The following is a 19276-nucleotide window of genomic DNA, read 5'->3' on the forward strand; positions in this document are numbered from 1 at the left end:
TATCAAAATGTGCTGTTTAAACCCAGGTTAAGGCAACCAGGATTTTGAATATGGAACCAGCCCTATGTCCCAGCCTTTCTGGTCTGTATCTGCTCCTCAGCAGGAGCCAGGAACAAGCAGGACCCTCGGGGAAGCCTCTCTTTATGAGGCTTCTGCTACTAAATCTCTTCAGCTTCCTCAGCTGGAAGCCGGAAGCTAAGCCTAGACAGTCTTGGCATCACCTCACCTTGAGCAAGGGGAGGAGTTTATTTAACAACAACAAAAAAAAGCTCTAGAAGATCAGGAGGATGACAACGGGTCATTTGGGAGTAAAACACTTTTTAGTGATGAAGTCCGAAAAGGGATTTTGAAACCCCAGACAGTAGTTGCTTATGTGACGGGAGAAACAGCCCTCAGGCCACCAGGGTCATTGCTCCTGGGGATGTTTTCTGAGCCTCCCTTCCGCTCCTGGTTGCAAAACACAGTGGTCTGTGCAAGGGCCCTCCAAGCCGCCGCCTGTGCGCCTGGTCCTACAGCCCTGCTGCTGCTTCGGGGGAGATTATGTCCACCCTAAGGAAGGCTTGGGTGAGGAGGAGGGCTAGTCAAGTGGGGCATCTTTCTCTCCTTTGGAAAAGGATGACAGAGGGGACCTGCCCTTAGCTCACTGTTAACAGAAGAGGACCTTAGGAGAGGCTTCTCAGTTCTCCTGGTGAAAGCTGTCAGGCTTGGCACTTGGAGAAGGAAAGCAGGAGGAGGAGGAGGAGGAGGAGGAGGAGGAGGAGGAGGAGGAGGAGGAGGAGGAGGGGAGAGCAGCTGGAGGAAGAGAAGGAGGAGGAGGAGGAGAAAGAGGAAGAAGAAGAGAGGGCAGCCATGTGCTTTTGTACCACTGAACTTGCCCCTGGTGAGGCAGGTGAGAGCCCAGCACCCCAGCAGTCTGGGACCAGGGCAGAAGCTGCATCGTCCAGAAGGGACCATGGCTTGTTCATTCCTGGAATAGGGCAGCGCATAGCTGGTGCTCAATAAATATTTCAATGAACACCCAGCCTCTGGTGGGCAGTCAGCAAATGAACGAGTCTTGGATAGCAGCGGTTAAGAACTACTAAGTTAACTCCTAGTTAAGACTAGAGTTGGTGGATCTGAGTTCACATTTCAGCTCTGCCACTAAGAGCTGTGTGGCCTTGAGCAAAGGGGAACCGAATACCCACTACACAGAGTGGTTAAAGGGACTAAGAAAGTTTGTAGTTGGCCAGGTGCGGTGGCTCACGCCTGTAATCCCAGCACTTTGGGAGGCCGAGGCGGGCGGATCACGAGGTCAAGAGATGGAGACCATCCTGGCCAACATGGTGAAACCCCATCTGACTAAAAATACAAAAATTAGCTGGGCATGGTGGCCTGTGCCTGTAGTCCCAGGCTGAGGTAGGAGAATCGCTTGAACCTGGGAGGCAGAGGTTGTGGTGAGCCGAGGCCACTGCACTCCAGCCTGGTAACAGAGTGAGACTCTGTCAAAAAAAAAAAAAAAAAGGAAAGAAAGAAAGAGAAAGAGAGGGAGAGAAAGAAGAAAGAAAAAGAAAAAGAAAGAGAAAAAGAAAAGAAAAGAAAGAAAGAAAGAAAGAAAGAAAGAAAGAAAGAAAGAAAGAAAGAAAAGCGAGACTCCGTCAAAAAAAAAAAAAAAAAAAAAAAAAAGAAAGATCACAGTGCAGAGTGGGAGCCTGGTAAACAGTGGATAGTCAAGAAATCAATGAAAGCTTCAAACAATAACTGGGCAGCGTGAGAAACCTCTGAGGGTGATGGAACGATTCTGTATGTTGATCGTGGTAGAGGGGACACAAATCCATACCTCTGCCAAAATCCATAGAACTCTATGCCATAAAGAGTGAATTGTACTTTTAAACTTTTAAAAGACTGGTTGTCTCAAAGATTCCTTCTGGTTTTGACATTGTATGGATTTCTTCACCTATAAGATAGAGTTGCTGCTGGAAAGAAATGATGTAATTGATGTGATTCTGCATTATGGTGGAAAGAAAAAGGGTCTGTATGATATAGTTTCATTTGTTCACTCCAGCATCCTCTTATCAGCCTGCTTTTGGTTCCTTCAGGACTTACCCAGGGAGTGGTCGAGGAGGGCCACTCAGGACCTCATTTGGTGTCCAGGGGCAGCGAGCTCTCAGAGGTACAACATCCTTTATGGTAGCCCCTGGTCCCACATGGCTATTATGACTTGAAATGTGGCTGCCTTAATGAGGGAAGTGAACTTTTAATTTTATAATCTTAATTAACTTACATTTAAATTTAGAAACCTAATCAGTGTAAAAGATTTTCCTATTAAATATAACTGTATTGTTTTGGTAGGCCTACATCTTAATTTTATTTATTTTATTGTTAATTTTTTTCCTGGGATGTAATTCACATACTATAAAATTCACCATTTGATTATTCATTTTTTAAATTGAGACAGGGTCTGGCTCTGTCACCCAGGCTACAGTGTAGCGGCACCATCACAGCTGACTGCAGCTTCAAACTCCCCAGCTCAAGGGATCCTCCCACCTCAGCCTCCTGAGGAGCTGGGACCACAGGTGTGAGCCACCATGCCTGGCTCATTTTTAAAAAAACTTTTAGTAAGACAAGCTATCACTATGTTGCCCAGGCTGGTCTCGAACTCCTGGGCTCAAGCAATCCTCCTGCCTTAGCCTCCCAAAGTGTTGCAATAATAAGTGTGAACCACCATGCCCGGCTTTTTTTTTTTTTTTTTTTAATAATTCACCATTTTAAAGTGTTACAACTCAGTGGTTTTAGTATATTCACAAGGTTATGCAACTATCACCACTGTCTAATTCCAGAACATTTTATCACCCCTCCCCCACAAATAAAACCCATACCTGTCAACCATCACTCTGAATTCCTCCCTAACCCCTAGCCTCAGGCAAACACTAGTCCACTGTCTGTCTCTACGGATCTGCCTATTTTGGGCATTTTATATAGATGCAGTCACTTAATATGTGTCTTTTGTGTTGGTTCTTTTCAGTTAGTATATGTTTTTGAGGTTCAACCATGATGTACTTTACTCTTTTTATGGCTGAATAATATTCCATTGTATGAATGTACCATGTTTTGTTTATTCATTCATCAGCTGATGGACATTTGGGTGTTTCCAATTTTTTTGGCTACTAGCCCTTGGAAATATAGCATTCAAACGAGATGTGTTGTAAAGGTAAATCAGACTTACAGAAAAAAGAATAAAAATACCTCATTCATAATTTATTTATATTCAATACATTTTGAAATAAGTTTTTTTGTTGTTGTTGGTTTTTTTGTTTGTTTGTTTTTTTGAGATGGAGTTTCACTCTTGTTGCCCAGGCTGGAGTGCAACGGTGCAATCTTGGCTCACCGCAACCTCCGCCTCCCAGGTTCAAGCGATTCTCCTGCCTCAGCCTCCCGAGTAGCTGGGATTACAGGCATGTGCCACTATGCCCGGCTAATTTTGTATTTTTAGTAGAGACAGGGTTTCTCTATGAGGTCTCGAACTCCTGACCTCAGGTGATCTGCCCACCTCGGCCTCCCAAAGTGCTGGGATTACAGGTGTGAGACACCACGCCCAGCCCCAAATAATTTTTCAGATATAGGGTTCAGTAAAATATACCATTGAAAAAAACAAGCCTAGAAACAAAGCAGAGGAGGTACAACTGTGGGGGAGGGAGGGCAGGGACCTTCCTCCCCGGGTCTCTTCAACTCCCTGCACCCAATGGTGGGCTTGGAATGAGGGGTGAGGGAGGGCCTGGGAGGAGCAGCCACTTTTGGAGTCACTGTGCCTTGGCACTTAGGGGAGCTGCAGAAAGCACAAGTCCAGGCAGGAGATGGTAAATTTCCCCCTGGGAGGGCACTCAGGGCTGGATTAATTGGACAAAAGGAGTAACCGGAGTGGCCAATGACAACACTGCCTTCTCCTGGCACCTGGCCTGCGCCAGGAGTTGCTCAAGGCGCTTTTTGCTCAAGTACCTGCAGGCTCCTTGCTCCTCTCCTCTGCTGGGGAGCAAAGGCAGCAACGTGAGAGGCTACATTGTCTCTGGGAAGCAGGGGCTGGAGCCCAGGCCCTGCTCTGTCACTATTTTGTTGTGTCCTTGGGCAAGTTCTTTCTGCTCTCTGGGTCTTGATTTCCTCATGGGTCAGATGAGAGGACTGGATTAGATAATCTATAGGGTGTTTTCCAGCTTTAACATTTTAGAGTTTTGAAAATAGTCCTGAGTCAGACAGACGTGGGATCAAAGCCTGGCTTTATCCTTACCAGCTGTGTAACTTCTCTGTGCCTTGTTTCTCTATCTTTAAAATTGAGTAAATAATAAATAGTGACTTCACAGGGTTACTGTAAGGTTTAAATAAGGTAACTGTTGCCAACACTTGGTGCTTACTATTACCAAACACTGTCCTAAGTGCTTTGTACAGATGACCTTATTTAATCCTCCCAGCAAACCCAAGTTCCTATAGTGAGAATGTGACAGAGAGGATTTTGGACCCAAGTAGTCCAGCTCCAGAACCTGGTTCCTCGTCCACCATCCTAACCTGCTTTCAGTACAGGTAGGAGGCTGTGTCCTCAATAAATCCTGGAGGGAGAGGGAGGCAGAATTCTATGATTGTTAAAACACTTCTGATGGAAATCCTAGTATGTTCCCCATCAAACAGATGGGGAACCAAACTCAACAGGATGAAGTGATGAGCTCTGGATCACTGCCAAAATGGTGACAGAGCAAAACCCAGATATTCTGGCTCAGAGTTCCCCCAAGTATTTGGAACCGGAGTGGATCTCAAGTTACACATGCAAATCTGTTTGCAGATAAGCAGCCCCAACCCAGGCTGATCTCAGAAGGTATCACTTAGCTGATTAATATCTGAATATCAGGGCTGCGTTTCTGGAAATGCCTTTGCCTTCCTCAGTGCATACTCTCTGAATTTCATCCAGGTATAATTCTTAGTTGTTAAGTGTTGCGCTTAATAAGAATTGGCTGTCTAGGATGCTTTTAAAACCACTCTTGGCTGCTTCTAAGATTCAGCTCAAATATTTCTTGAGTGTCTACTGTGGGCAGAGCATGTACTAGGTACTGGAAATACGCAGAGATGAAGGAACTACTTCCCACCCTGCCCTCTGGGAGTTCTCAGTTGAATCAGGCAGATAGAAGAAATTCCCTTGCTCAAGAATAGTTGTTTAAAGATGGACAAAAATGATAAAACTCAGTGTTGGTGACTGTGCAGGGAAACAGTCACTCTTATTCTCTGCTGGTGGGAAAGGAACATGGTCAATCTTTCTAGAGGGCAGTTCGATAACAGTTATCCAAAGTCATAAAACTGTGCCTACCCTTATAACCCTGCAATTCTACTTCTTGAAATTGGCCCCGAGGAAATAATTATGGCTGGACACAAAGGTTTAGCCATAATGATGTTTGTGCTGCGTTGTTTATGATAATGAAATACTCGATACACCCTTGTACGTCAATGGGGGACTGGTAAATTAGGCATGGGTCTTCCACACCAAGGTCACCAGGGAATATTTAATGCTACAGAGGTTCACATTGTTATCCAGTGGGGAGAAAAGGCAGGATACGAAAATGCCATCAAATAGTGTGGCAGCATTTTTTCAGTAAGAACAAGTCTTTTCCAAAAATTAGCTGGGTGTGGTGGTGGGCGCCTGTAATCCCAGCTACTTGGGAGGCTGAGGCATGAGAATTGCTTGACCCCAGGAGGCAGAGGTTGCAGCGAGCCGAGATTGTGCCACTGCACTCCAGCCTGGCGACGGAGCGAGACTCCATCTGAAAAAGACAACAAAGAATATGTATTTTCTACAGTAAGAGCTAACATTTGTAGAGTCATTTTTAGGCATTATTTCAACCCTGTAACAGACACTCTTTTTAAAAAAATTGTTTAATAAACTCTTAACTATCATAGGTGCTCTTTAAAATAATTTTTTTGGGGAGAGGCCAAGGCAGGCGGATCACCTGAGGTCAGGAGTTCAAGACCAGCCTGGCCAACATGGTGAAACCCCGTCTGTCTACAAATATAAAAATTAGCCGGTGTGGTGGTCGGTGCCTGTAATCCAGCTACTCAGGAGGCTTAGGCAGGATAATTGCTTGAACCTGGGAGGCGGAGGCTGCAGTGAGCTGAGATTGCACGACTACACTCCAGCCTAAGTAACAGAGACTCCGTCTCCAAAAAAATAAATAAAAATCCAGGCGCGGTGGCTCACGCCTGTAATCCCAGCACTTTGGGAGGCTGAGGTGGGCCGATCACCTGAGGTCAGGAGTTCGAGACCAGCCTGACCAACATGGTGAAACCCCGTCTCTACTAAAATACAAAAATTAGCCGGGCATAGTGGCGGGCGCTTGTAATCTCAGCTACTTGGGAGGCTGAGGCGGGAGAATCACTTGAAACCAGGAGGCGGAGGTTGCAGTGAGCTGAGATCACGCCACTGCACTCCAGCCTGGGCAACAAGAGTGAGACTCCCAAAAAAATAAAGACGTCTCAAAAAAATAGAGACGTCTCAAAAAAATAAATAAAAATAAATTTAAAAATAATTATTTTTTAAAGACAGGTCTCACTGTTGCCCAGGCTGGAGTGCAGTGGCTGTTTGGAGGTGTGACCATAGCGCACTACACCCTTGAACTCCTAGGATCAAGTGTTTCTCCTGCCTCAGCCTCTCAAGTAGCTGAGACCACTGGTGTGGACCCAGCCTCATAGGTGCTCTTTTTATTCTCATTTTACAATTGAGAAAGTTGAGGCTCTGAGAGTGTAAGAGACTAGCCCATATGTTCTAGCTGGGATTGAAGTTTGGCTCTGAGAGCCTGTGCAGTTAACTCGGATGTAATTGCTTTCCTGTAGGCAAAGAAAACCATATAGGAGAATAATGGTGGTTCTCTTGGGATGGTGAATTATGAATATTTAATTTTTTCTTCATTATAATTATCTGCATTTTCATTGCTTTTTTTCCTCTCAGTGAGCATTGGTTGCTTTTGTAATTAGAAGAAAAAAAGTTATTTTATTGCAAATAACATTGGCCTGTTGAACTCACAAATCACAAAAATGAAAAGCTTGAAATATAAGAGGGTTTATCCTTGGCAAGTCCTCTACCTGCCAGAGGGCTGTTTCAGATGGAGGACAGGAAACCCTGATGTCTGGTCTTCAGAACTCTAATGGAGGACCCTCATCTCCAGCCAGCCCTTCAGGCCAAATCCCAAAGGGCGAGTTTCCAACTGGCAGGTTCCCATCTTCCCATCAGCCCTGAATTCCACGGCCTGGTTTTTGCTAGCAATTCAAGGGTGAGCACCCCGATCTCAGTGGCCCCATTCATCATGTTGGAAGCCTTCCCACCACCTCATTTCAGAATGAGTTAGGCAAAGAGAAGCCCAAAGCAGGTGGCAAAGATTATTTAAAAACAAAGTTTTTTTTTTTCTCCAAATTAGCTAGGGATCCCTAGAGTCACTACCCACCAGGGAATTAACCCCTTTTTGTACTCACAGGGCTGACTGGCTATTGTGATAGCTGTTCATTATGAAACTGTCCATCACAACTGCTGTTAGAGAACTACCTGCTGGGCTTCTACCACCTGAGGAAAGGAAGGGGTGGGTAGAAGGCCAAAATACTGTTGTGGGTATTTTGGCCAGTGTAGGGGAGGTGTAGGGGAGGACACGGAGGAGGGATACAGGTGGTTGTAATCATAGTAAAAGCAGCAAAGTGTTAATAAACTACAACAAATGTTTCCTGAGTACTTACACATGCTGGGGGGTTTATATGCATTATTTCATTGAATCTTCCCTTAAAACCCCATGAGGTGGGCACTGTCATTACACCGATTTTGCAAGTGGGAGAGCAGTCAGGCTGAGTGAGGCTAAATAACTGTCCAAGGTTATACAGCTGCTAAATGGAGCAGTTAGGATTATAAACTCAAGTCCTCCTCTTGCTAACCACCCACCTGGGGCCCTGCAGAGCCCCCGGAGAGCCTCTTCTCAGGGCGTGCTTCATATACACACTTCACACACATTTTCAATTTCAGGACTTGCTGTTTTCAAGTCTCTTGGCCAGAAAGATCTCACGAGGTTTCTTTTGTTTTGTTTTGTTTCTCCTAGATTTAGGTGATGCCACTTTGGAGGTACTCAAGCTTGATGGCTTTGAGATCTGCCTGTCCTGGGTTTGTATCCTATTTCTAGCACTATATGTTGTTGTATCTCAGGCCTCAGTATTATCAATGTAAAATAGAGACTGACAATTAAACATATATGTCCTTAATCACACAGTAACCATAAAGTTTGGAAACACACTTATTTTGCCTGTATTTTAATGTAATCGAGCTATGCCATTCACATTTGTTATGCATATTTTCCTCTTTTCAGATACAGAGTAGCTCATGAGATAGATCTGAGTTCGTGGGAGAGATATATATACATTATATATTTTATATTATAAAATTAAATATGTGTGTAAAGAACTTAGCATGCAGCCTGGCACATAATAGGTGCTTAATACATGATAGCTGCTGTTGTTTGTTGGTTTTGGGCCTTAACTCAACCTCATAAATGTTTGTTGAGTGTCTGTGTGAAGGCCCTAGAGGCAAGCTCTTACGTGGTGGGGAAGGCAAACAGACATATACGTAAATTATTCTCAAAGAAGGCAGTCTATGTTAAGTGAAGTGCTGCCAGTATAGACAAAGTGCATTGAGAGAATAATGGACAAAGCAGTGAATTCTTGCCAGGGAGATCTGGGTGGTAAGATTTTTAAAATAAAATTGACAATACAGAGAAATGCAGATCTTCAGCGTACAATTCAATGAATTTTGGCAAATGTATTCACCCATGAAACTACCACTGGAATGAATATCAAGAACATTTTCATACCCCCGAAACCCCATCTAATCAATCCTCACTCCCCAAAGGCAACCACAGTTCTGTTTTTTCCCCACAATAGTTTTGCCTGTTCTTAACCTTCATATAAATGGAATCATTCAGAATGTCCCCTTCTTGTGTCTGGCTTCTTTCATTTAACATGGGTGATAAAGTTTGAGCTGAGCCTGAAGGCACTGCTAGGATTGAATAAGCAACCATGGAGGCAGGGGAGAAAAGGTGAGGTATAGGGAATAGCTTGAGAAAGAAAAGGAGACGGATAAAGTGAATTGGGGACTGGTGTGACTAGAGTAAGGGGTACCCAATGGGGAAGAGAAAGAAGGATGGAAAGCTAGGTTGGAACTTTGTTTTGCAGAGTTTTCAATGCCAGGACAAAGGCATATAGACTTTATCCTGAAGGCCACAGGGAGCCAGCCGGGGAACGGAAGAGTGGACTGGTGAGATGGGGTTTTGAGAAGACATATATGTGGCCACAGCAGGTAGATACAGTGAAGTTCAGGAAGTCTGGAGGCCTGGAGACCAGTTATTTGATTGTTTATTAATTCATCCATTCATTCACAATGTCTGCCAACTTTGTGATCAATAGCCTGCTCATTCATTCAGTCACCCAAAAAGTATTGATCTGGTACTGAACTCTAGATTTTGGGTTTCTGGCCATTATATCTCTGGCTTTATCCGTTGACTAGGAAACAAGTTTGATAAATCCTTTTTTAAAAAATTGAAATGGGATCTTACTATGTTGCCCAGGCTGGTCTTGGGTTCAAGCAATCCTCCCTCCTTGGCCTACCAAAGTGCTAGACGTGGGTCACTGTGCCCAGCCTCTGCTGGTTGTATCAAATTGTCTCTTCACCCTGAAAGTCTGGGAAATCCTTGATTTTTTTTCTAGTAATGGGCTCATCAAATCCTGCTAAGAAAATCTTCATTCCCATTGGGTATGTCTTTCCTAAAAACCCAATTGGGCAGACATCACCTTAGATTATTTTGTATGTGAAATAGTAAATAAATAGCCCAGAGAAACAGGAAGTGTTTAAATAAATGAAGGCAAGGTCAACTCTATGCCTTCTTGGAGGGCTGGGGACAGTGTTTCCCAAAGTGTGTTCCACAGTGGATCACTGGTTCTACAGGTTGTTATAGGAGTCAGTGGGGATGGAGGAGATGAAATCATGGCCATCTTAGTTTGGGAAATACTGGGTTAAAAAACAAACTAAGCAGGTTTCCTGACTGCAGGACTTTTCAGAGGCTTGATGACTATGCCTTGTTCATTTCTAAGAAGAGGTGTGAAGCTTTTCCCAAATGTTTTGATCCTGGAATCTTTTCTGCCTGGAACATCTCAGGCATTCTTGTATTTCTCAGAATGCATTTGTGAGATTCCCCGACATGACTTGAGAGGAATCAGAAGCAGTTCAGATCGAGGAGAGTTATGGAGCAAAATGCCCATAAGGTTGGGCAAGAGTAGGGAAGAGCCTGGAGCTGTGAAGAAGAGGGAGCTCCTTCCACAGGGAGGCACAGGAAAAGGAGAAGGAAGTGGGCTTGAGCCCTGCCTCGCAGTTGCATGGAAGTAGGAAGAGGAAAGAAATTTCCCAGTGGGAAAAGGAACTGGTGCAGGACTGAACTGGGACCGTGGAAGGACATCTGTATTGCAGAATTTCTATGGAGGAAACTTTATCTCCAAAGTGGCTGCAGCTGGAGCCTGTATTTGCTGAGCAAGAGAAAAAGGAGGAAAAAGTACATGGCTACTGGCCATGGGATGTGACAAGGACAGGGAAGTATGGTGCTCCTTCGCGATCCTCACCCCTAGAACTGGCCTCTTTCCCACAGGCAGATAAGTGAAGAGCGCTGAGCTCTGTCCTCTCGTTGTATGGCACACTCATCTCCCTCACTGTGCTTCAGTTCCCCCCACCGCCAAAGGATGAGAAGGTAGGCGAAAAAGGGTCTGAGCCTTCCAAGGAAGGCAGGCAGATCTATGCCTCTTCATAGCTGGGCAGAGCTTCACCAGCAGGCTTCAGACAGGTTTGCACACAAAGTCACGGCGGTAGCTGAGGTTCTGAAGTAACAGGGGATCTGGGTTCAAATACCAACTCCACCACTTACCTTGAGCCAGTCACTTTACCTCTCTGGGCTTTTCATGTTTGTTTTTCTCACCTCAAACACTTGGGCACCAGGAGCTTAGTACAAGGTACTTATGTTTGTTAGTAACATCACTAAACTCCTCTAAAGGCCATTGTCTCTGTAAAGGGAAATTTGTTATATTAAGATGGTTAAGAGACTTCGTACTGTAAGGGGCAAAAACTGGTAGAGCGAGTTGAAGCTGATTGTTTTTTATTTTCTGTAAATCCCGCCCATGTCATCCCCCTCAGGGTTCAAGCAGGGCTTAAGAATAACTCGGTGGAGACTCTTGTGGGTAAGGGGGATGCTGAATGCTTCCTCCATTCCCAGCATTGGTCTCCTGCTGGGTGTGACTCAGACTGCACAGTGGGCCAGGAGAAGGGGGTGGGGGTGTCAGAGGTCACCAGGCCCCAAAAAAGAAAATGTTCTATTTCCCAGGTGGGGCCTGTTTAACAACAGATCAGGACATCCCCAGGCTCTGGGGACAACATCCCTCCCTTACCATAAACTAATCCATTCTGGTCAAGTGGAGGATGATTCTTGCCCAAGGCCCCAAAAGGCAGAATCCCCCAGGTCTGATGTTTGGGGTTAGCTGGTTTTCTCAGTCCTGCTCCCTTTGTGATGCAGGCTTCGCTTTTTAGCCTTACACCTTCCCTGAGGCCTCCTTGTGGCTCCAGAAAGCTTTCTGAGGTCTTGCAAACAGTTCATTCACCCTATCTGGTCAAGAAGGTTCTGCCTAGAAGCTGCAGGATGGGGTGGCTTTTGAAGATGGTGTCAAGGCCTGGGGGTTTAGGAAATGTTATCTTGGCTGATAAAGGCATCTGCTACTAATTATTTTTTCCTTTGTTTTCTTTTTTTGTCACCTTCAAAGTCACAGATCTCAGATGGCTGGAAAGAACCTAAGTGACCTTCAAACTCAAACCATTCATTTCACAGTTGGAGAAAGTGGCTCAGGGAAGGAAGATGACTTGCCTGAGGTCACACAGCCAGCAAGCAGCAGAGCTGGAACTCAAACCTTGATCTCTTGCCCCTCGGTCCTGTGCTGTCTCTCCTGCTGCATAATATTGGTAACAGCTATGGAGCACTTACTGTGTGCCAGGCACTATATTAAGTGCTTTACATGTATTTAATCCTTACAACCATCCACTGAAATAAATACTACTATTAATCCCATTTATAGATAAGGAAACAGACTCAGAGAAACAAGTTATGAAGCTTAGGGTCACAGCTAACAAAAAGCCGAGCCAGGTTTCAAACCCAGATCAGTCTCAAAACCCGGAGCTTGTAATCACTAACGCTAATCTAAGGCATAAGTCTTCTCTTTGAGGGGCTTAACTTTCAACATCCCCAAACCACCTCACACGTTTCAGGAAATCCACAAGGACTGGAGAGAGAAAGAGGGTGAAATAAAAGGCTCCCAAACTGGTCCCATTCAGATGGGGCTGTCCCAAGTTGTCACTTTAGTCTAAGAGCAGCCAAATGAAATACTGTGACCCTATGTTGGGTCATCAGTCAATTCAGAGGCCCCGGTAGTTTTGAAATACGGCCAAACAGGCAAAGCCATGGACTAGAGAGTCAAGTCACTGTCACCTGCCTATCAAGACGCATCTTCTTAGCGGTTTCTCCAGCACCCATCAGTGGGTAATACTGAGGATGTCTGCACATGACCCAGGAGGTGCAAATGACTGAGCTCATTGTGAAAGGAGACAGGGCTGCGGGTGAAGTATGCATATTCATAGAGTACTGGCAAGGCATGAATCAGATTTCTTAGGAGCCTGGGCAGAGCAGCAGTCATGCTGTCATCCTCTGAGGCAGGGGAACCTGATGACTAACCCCCATCATCAGGCACATTTGCCTTGGGCTGAGTGCCCCGGGTGGCAGAAGCAAAGAAAGAGACAAGACAAGGAACTATTTCACTGGAGTGGCAAGAGATGCCCATCCCTAATGATAAAAGACAATGGCTGACACTTATCAGGTCTTAACCATACACCAGAGTGGTGCTGAATGTTTTGCAATGTGTTACCTTATTTGCAAAAACCTCACAACGGTGAAATTATGCCTATTTTACAGATGAAGAAACTGAGACTCAGAGAGCTCAAAGGACTTGCCCAAGGTCACACAAGTAGTGAATGGTTGAGCCAGGATACAGACTCACGTAGACTGGCTCTAAAATCCAAGCTAGGTATGCTCCACCTTCTGTGTATGTGTGTGTGAGGGCAGGCAGTCGGCAGTAGAGACTTCTGCATCACCTGAAGGGTGAAATTAGAGAAGTCGAATGGACTCCTCCAACACAAGAGATTTTGTGAAATTTGACAACAAAACAATGTTTCCAAACATCTAGTTGCAAGCAGAGGAAAGGTTTTCCAGTAGAAGGGTTTCATCAAGGTTCCCCCACTGGGCTTGTGTACAGGAATATACCTTATTCATTTCTCTCCCCAGACTGTGGCATAGCTGCTTGAACTGAGCACGTCCTCACCAAGTTACCTGAATGACTGTTTGCTGAAGCGACATAATGTAGCAGTTCAGCTTTGGAGCCGAACAGTCTGGGTTGAGATCCCAGCTTGGGTCCTCTGGCGCTGCATGACCTGATCAAGTTTCTTAGCTTCTTTAAGTCTCAGCTTCCGCATCTATAAAATAGAGGTGGGCACTTGTAAGGACCGCGTGAAACAGGACAGGTAAAGTGTACAGACCCGGACGGAGAGTTAAGTGCTCAAAAAATGAGAGCTGCTATTATAATTGGTGATGATTAAATAACTCTCCATACTCACTGAATGAATGGATAAATGAATAATGCATGTGCCTAGGCAATGTGGCAGCCTGTCCGGAGCACTGGCTGAAAGGGTGAGCAGGGGCAAGTGAGGGGTGGGGAGATTGACGGTGACTTCTGAGCGGTTACCTTCCTGAGAGAAGAGCCAGAGGGGCCTGATCTTGGTGTAAGATATGGTTCTTAGGCCCCTGTAGGCCACAGTTTCTACGTCCTTCCTCTTCTCCACCGCTGGACCATAGGGCCCCAAACTGATGGCCTTGAAAAATTCCCCAGCAGGCCAGCAGTGGATTCAGAAAACTCCTCATCTGAATGTCCAAGGCCCAAGGTTGAGCATTTAACCTCTGACCACATGGCCTCTGCCTTCCTAGGGGGGATACAGGGCCCAGAAAGGCCTCAGCAAAACCCTCCCTCTCCCCACCCTCTCCAGTGAGATCAGATCTAAATAAACACCAATGGCAGCCTTTGAAGGAACACTCCTAAGAAACAGGACGGGTTAGGACCTTATGGGTTAGTTGTGCCTATCTGAACCTCTCTAAGCAAAGCAGGTCCCGCCCTGCCCTGCCCCACCTCACCTCACCCCACCCCACCCTAACCTAGGAAGGCAGCACTGACCCTGGCCGCCTACTCATTCCATTCAGCACTGGGGCACCAAGACCCTCTGTCCAAGCCAGACCTTGGTCAATTTTCCTCTGCAGCATTTCAAGGAAATCCTCATCTTAACCCTCCAGGCCCCAGTTTGACCCCTGCAGAGAGGAGGAAATATGTGGGGGTAAATACGTGTTTTCTCTGTGATGCTTTTATTTGGAAGTGGGCAGTGTCTTGTTTAATGGCCTCTTTTAACACAGACTCAGTAATAGTGGTTGGGCTGCTGGGGCCTGAGGCACAGGTGAGGGCTCACCTGGGGCCAAGGCAGCTGGGTTCTGTTCTTCCCAGCAGGCCCTCTCCTTCCAGGACTGAGGCTCCGTTCTCCCTGGCTCCCCTCTCCCTGGCTGCCTCCTGTTCTGGCTGGTTCCTGACAACAGAGGAAGAATCTCAAGACAGCACTCTGGCTGCTTCTTCCTTCTCTGCCTGAGCAGAGAATAAGCCTTCTCTGATTTGTTACTTTTAAATAAAGTTTCTTTTTCTTATTAACAGAAGAAATAATGTCCACAGAAACAAAAATAAAGCATAAATCACCACTGACTCCAATATCCATAATACTCCCTGGGGTGAATTATTGTTTTCTCTATTCATATAAATGGATTTTTAAAATAGGAATGGACGAATTTACTAAAAGTAAACGGAAGACTTAAAAGCAAGGAATCAGAGCCGGATTCAAGACTTAGCTCAGAAACTCCCTGAAAATAACCTTAGTAAGTTTCACTCCTGCGCCTCACTTTCCTCATTTGCAAAATAAAGATAATAGTACTTACATCATAAGGTGGTTGTGAGAATAATATGAGGTCAAACACTGAGCCTAACGCCTGGAACATCATAAAGACACATAATTGCTAACAACTGTACTGAAAGCACAGTAAATAACTTCCATGGTACACAGGAAGCCTCCGTAGCATCCTTTTAAACGGTAGCGGGGCATGCAGCTACATTCAGGTATCTTAATTTACTTCACTGAATCTCTTGTGAAGGGTATTTTTATTAATTCAAAGATTATTTGCTTAGACAAAATTCCTATGAGTGAAATTGCTAGATCAAAGGATGAGCTAAACTTGAAAGCCAAAGCTTAGACTGGCTCACTCTCCTTCCAGCAAGGAACATGCTTGTTTTCCCTTGCCAATACTGTGATTAGCATTTTCTTTCATCTTTATCAACTGGATAAATGAAAAAAAAAAAAAATAATAACTGCTTGTTTGCTTTCAGAGACGTATTTCTAAGGAGAGCTTCCAGGGTGACTTTAGACTCCATGATTCCTCATGTCCAAGGAAGCTCCAGGAAGGAATGTAGGTGGTCTTATTGGAAGAACTGTGATAACCAGCTAAAGTACAGAATGTAAAAGGGCCTGAGAGCTGCCCATTCCATGTCCTGCTGCTCTGCAGGCACAACTTCCAGGTCCATCCATGCCTTCAAAGAAGGGCCATATTCTCATGGCCAGGCGCGGTGGCTCATGCCTGTAATCCCAGCACTTTGGGAGGCCGACGCGGGCGGATCATCTGAGATCCAGAGTTCGAGACCAGCCTGATCAACATGGAGAAACCCCGTCTCTATTAAAAATACAAAATTAGTTGGATGTGGTAGCACATGCCTGTAATCCCAGCTACTAGGGAGGCTGAGGCAGGAGAATCGCTTGAACCCAGGAGGCGGAGGTTGTGGTGAGCCGAGATTGCACCATTGCACTCCAGCCTGGGCAACAAGAGCAAAATTCTGTCTCAAAAAACAAACAAATAAAAAAGGGCCATATTATCTATGTAGGGTATGTGGCCTATCCCTCTGCTTAAGAACATTATAACGAAGCTTTTACTTTAAATGTTAAACGTTCAAATGAAATGCTGCGGAATATTTTAATGAGCTTTGAGTGAGTGCCCAGGACAGCACTTCTGTGACCCCTTAGGACCCATAATGGTATCTACGGTGATGCTTTGTCTGAAAGTCAAGGGTCAATCCAAAGTTCTTCACTTAACCAGAGGCACTCTCTCTGAACCTCAGTCTAACAAATGGGGCCAACCATGCACTCTTGTCCCCTCCTCCTGGGATAGCTGTATGGATCAGAGGAGACGAAGCACATGAAAACACTTTGAAAAGAGCTCTGCATCTAGCAGAGACTGTATTTAAGGGAGGTTGAGGGCTGAATGCTGTGAACTTAGCTGTGCACTGGGGCTGGAAATGGGAAGTGGCTGAGGCCTTTTTTCTAAGCTGGGTGCTCCCTATAACACCAGCTACCTTTTATTGGGTACCTATTTGCCATAGGTTTTACGTCAATATCTCATTTAATCCCCAGGCTGACCCCACTGAAGCATAATGGGAAATTACAGACCTGAAGTCATGGGTGCAAAGAGAAGGCACTGGTGCATGAAAATAAGAGGGAGTAGAGGAATTCAAACTTTGGAGGTCTTCCCTTGGGTGGTGGTGGTGGTGGGTGGGGTGGGGGGTAGAAGGCAATACCTAATTTTCCCAGAATGTCAGTAATGTGTGAGATTATATTCACTCATCCGTTTTTCATTTATTCAACAAACATTTATTGAACACCTATTATGTTGAGACACAGGACAAGTGCTATGTGAGATTTATTTTTCCTTGTATGGTTTCTGCCCTCCAGAAGTTTACAAATCCTATCTGCCTTGCAGATACTATCAACCAACCTATCTACTTTCTTCCCTCCCTGCCTCCCTCCCTCCCATCTCCCTTCTATCTATCCCTCCCAGACCTTGTTCCAGACAGGGACTAGGAAGCTTGAAAGGACTATTTCCACAACTTTGGGATCAGGCCAACTTCAGTTTGATTTCATCTCTGTCACTAAGGGGAGAGCCAGGTGACCTTAGATGTTATATCACCTCTCTGGGACTGTTACCATCTTCTGTAAAACAAGGATACTTATGGCGGCTACTTCACAGGCCTCTTGAATTACATGATATATATATCAAGCACTAGAACAGTGCCTGACACATACTATGGACACTGTTATCTAATCCTCATAGCAATCATTTCACTGAGGACAAACTGAGGCAGAAGGAAGTGAAGTTGCTTGTCCAAGGCCTCAGGCAGTCACCCTCAGAGCTGACATTCTTTAGTAACTTGGCCAACCATGTGACCCCATTTTACAGGTAGGAATGGGATAGAGCATCTACAGCTAGCATTACAGCGTTACGTGCTCAATAAATATAGTAATTTTGATTGCAAAATCAAAATGAGATCAGATAGCTGAGCTCGCTGCTGAGAGCCTGCAAGCTGGACAGCCCCCCTGCAAGCCAGACAGCCCCCTGTCTCCATTCCTGTGCCTCCCAGGGAATCACTGGGCAAGGACTCAGTCTTCACTCTCTTCATTCCTGCCCTTGCCCCAGGAAAGATGGGGACACAATGGCCATTTGTCAATGGGAAATTATTTTGGTTTAATGACATTTAAACTGGGGCTTTGTACAGAATTTCTAATTTCAAAAGCAGTGCAAGTTCAATGTAGCCCATTTGGGGGAAGACAGGGAAAAGAGTGAAATCCTGGTATTTCAGTGCCCACAGAGAAGCACTGTTGACATGTGGGTATATGTTCTTTCAATATTCGAATATAGGTCAACAGATTTGCATTAAGAGTCCTGGATAATTAGAAAGCATTCAAGTGTTAGACAAGGATGGCGGTCAGCAGCATCCTCATGTTCAGCAGCGCATGTCCCGTCTGGTAAACGGTGCTGTTGTTCAGTACACAACTTTCACAGACACACAGAGGAGCCCTGGCTCTCAGTGATCACTTACAGTGGCCCTAACTTTTACTCCTCCCCAACATGCCAAGGAGAAGTGTCATACTCTTTGGCAACAGTGGCTTCTGGACAGGCATGATCGTGGAAAGGAGGGGAGGGATGAAGGACTGTGCAGTCCTCCGAGAGGGCAGATCATAACGTCTGGAAAAAGAACATCAGTAATCTAGAAAAGCAGATCAAGATGATTTTGGTAGGGAACTCCCCCCTTATAGTGATTCACTAATCTGTTCTTATAGAGAGGGAAATTGAGACTCTGAGAGGAGAGAAATTACTCAGTCACACAATAAGTGGGCAGAGGTCAGACAGAACTTGAGCCCAGGGCACTCCCTAACTTAGTCCAGTCCTGCAAGAATGGAATCAGAAAGATGTGGGTTCAAATCTCAGTTCTTTTTTTTTTTTTTTTTTTTGAGACGGAGTCTCGCTCTGTCGCCCAGGCTGGAGTGCAGTGGCGCGATCTCGGCTCACTGCAAGCTCCGCCTCCCGGGTTCAGGCCATTCTCCTGCCTCAGCCTCTCCGAGTAGCTGGGACTACAGGCGCCCGCCACCACGCCCGGCTAATTTTTTGTATTTTTAGTAGAGACGGGGTTTCACCGTGGTCTCGATCTCCTGACCTCGTGATCCGCCCGCCTCGGCCTCCCAAAGTGCTGGGATTACAAGCATGAGCCACCGCGCCTGGCCCAAATCTCAGTTCTTTAACTTATTAGCTTTTGGGTTTTTTTTTTTTTTTTTTGAAAGAAAAAAACAATCACCCAGGCTGAGTGCAGTGGCGTGATCCTGGTTCACTGCAACCTCCGCCTCCCAGGTTCGAGCAATCCTCCTGCCTCAGCCTCCCAAGTAGCTGGGTTTACAGGTGTATGCCACCATGCCCAGCTAATTTTTGTTTTTTTTAGTAGAGACAGGGTTTCACCATGTTGGCCAGGCTGGTCTCGAACTCCTGATTTCAGGTGATCTGCCTGCCTTGGCCTCCCAAAGTGCTGGTATTATTGCCATGAGCCACCACACCCAGCTAACTTTTGACTTCCAACAAATCATTTAACCTCTGAGTCTCAGTTTCTTTACTTGTGAAATAAGGTTAATACCTTCCTCATTAGATTTAAATGAGAATTAAGGAAAAAAAAGGCTTTTCTAACAAGTATTGAGTGCTAGATG

The sequence above is a fragment of the Hylobates moloch genome, unplaced genomic scaffold (assembly GCF_009828535.3).
Source record: "Hylobates moloch isolate HMO894 unplaced genomic scaffold, HMol_V3 SCAFFOLD_9, whole genome shotgun sequence".
Classification (NCBI taxonomy): domain Eukaryota; kingdom Metazoa; phylum Chordata; class Mammalia; order Primates; family Hylobatidae; genus Hylobates; species Hylobates moloch.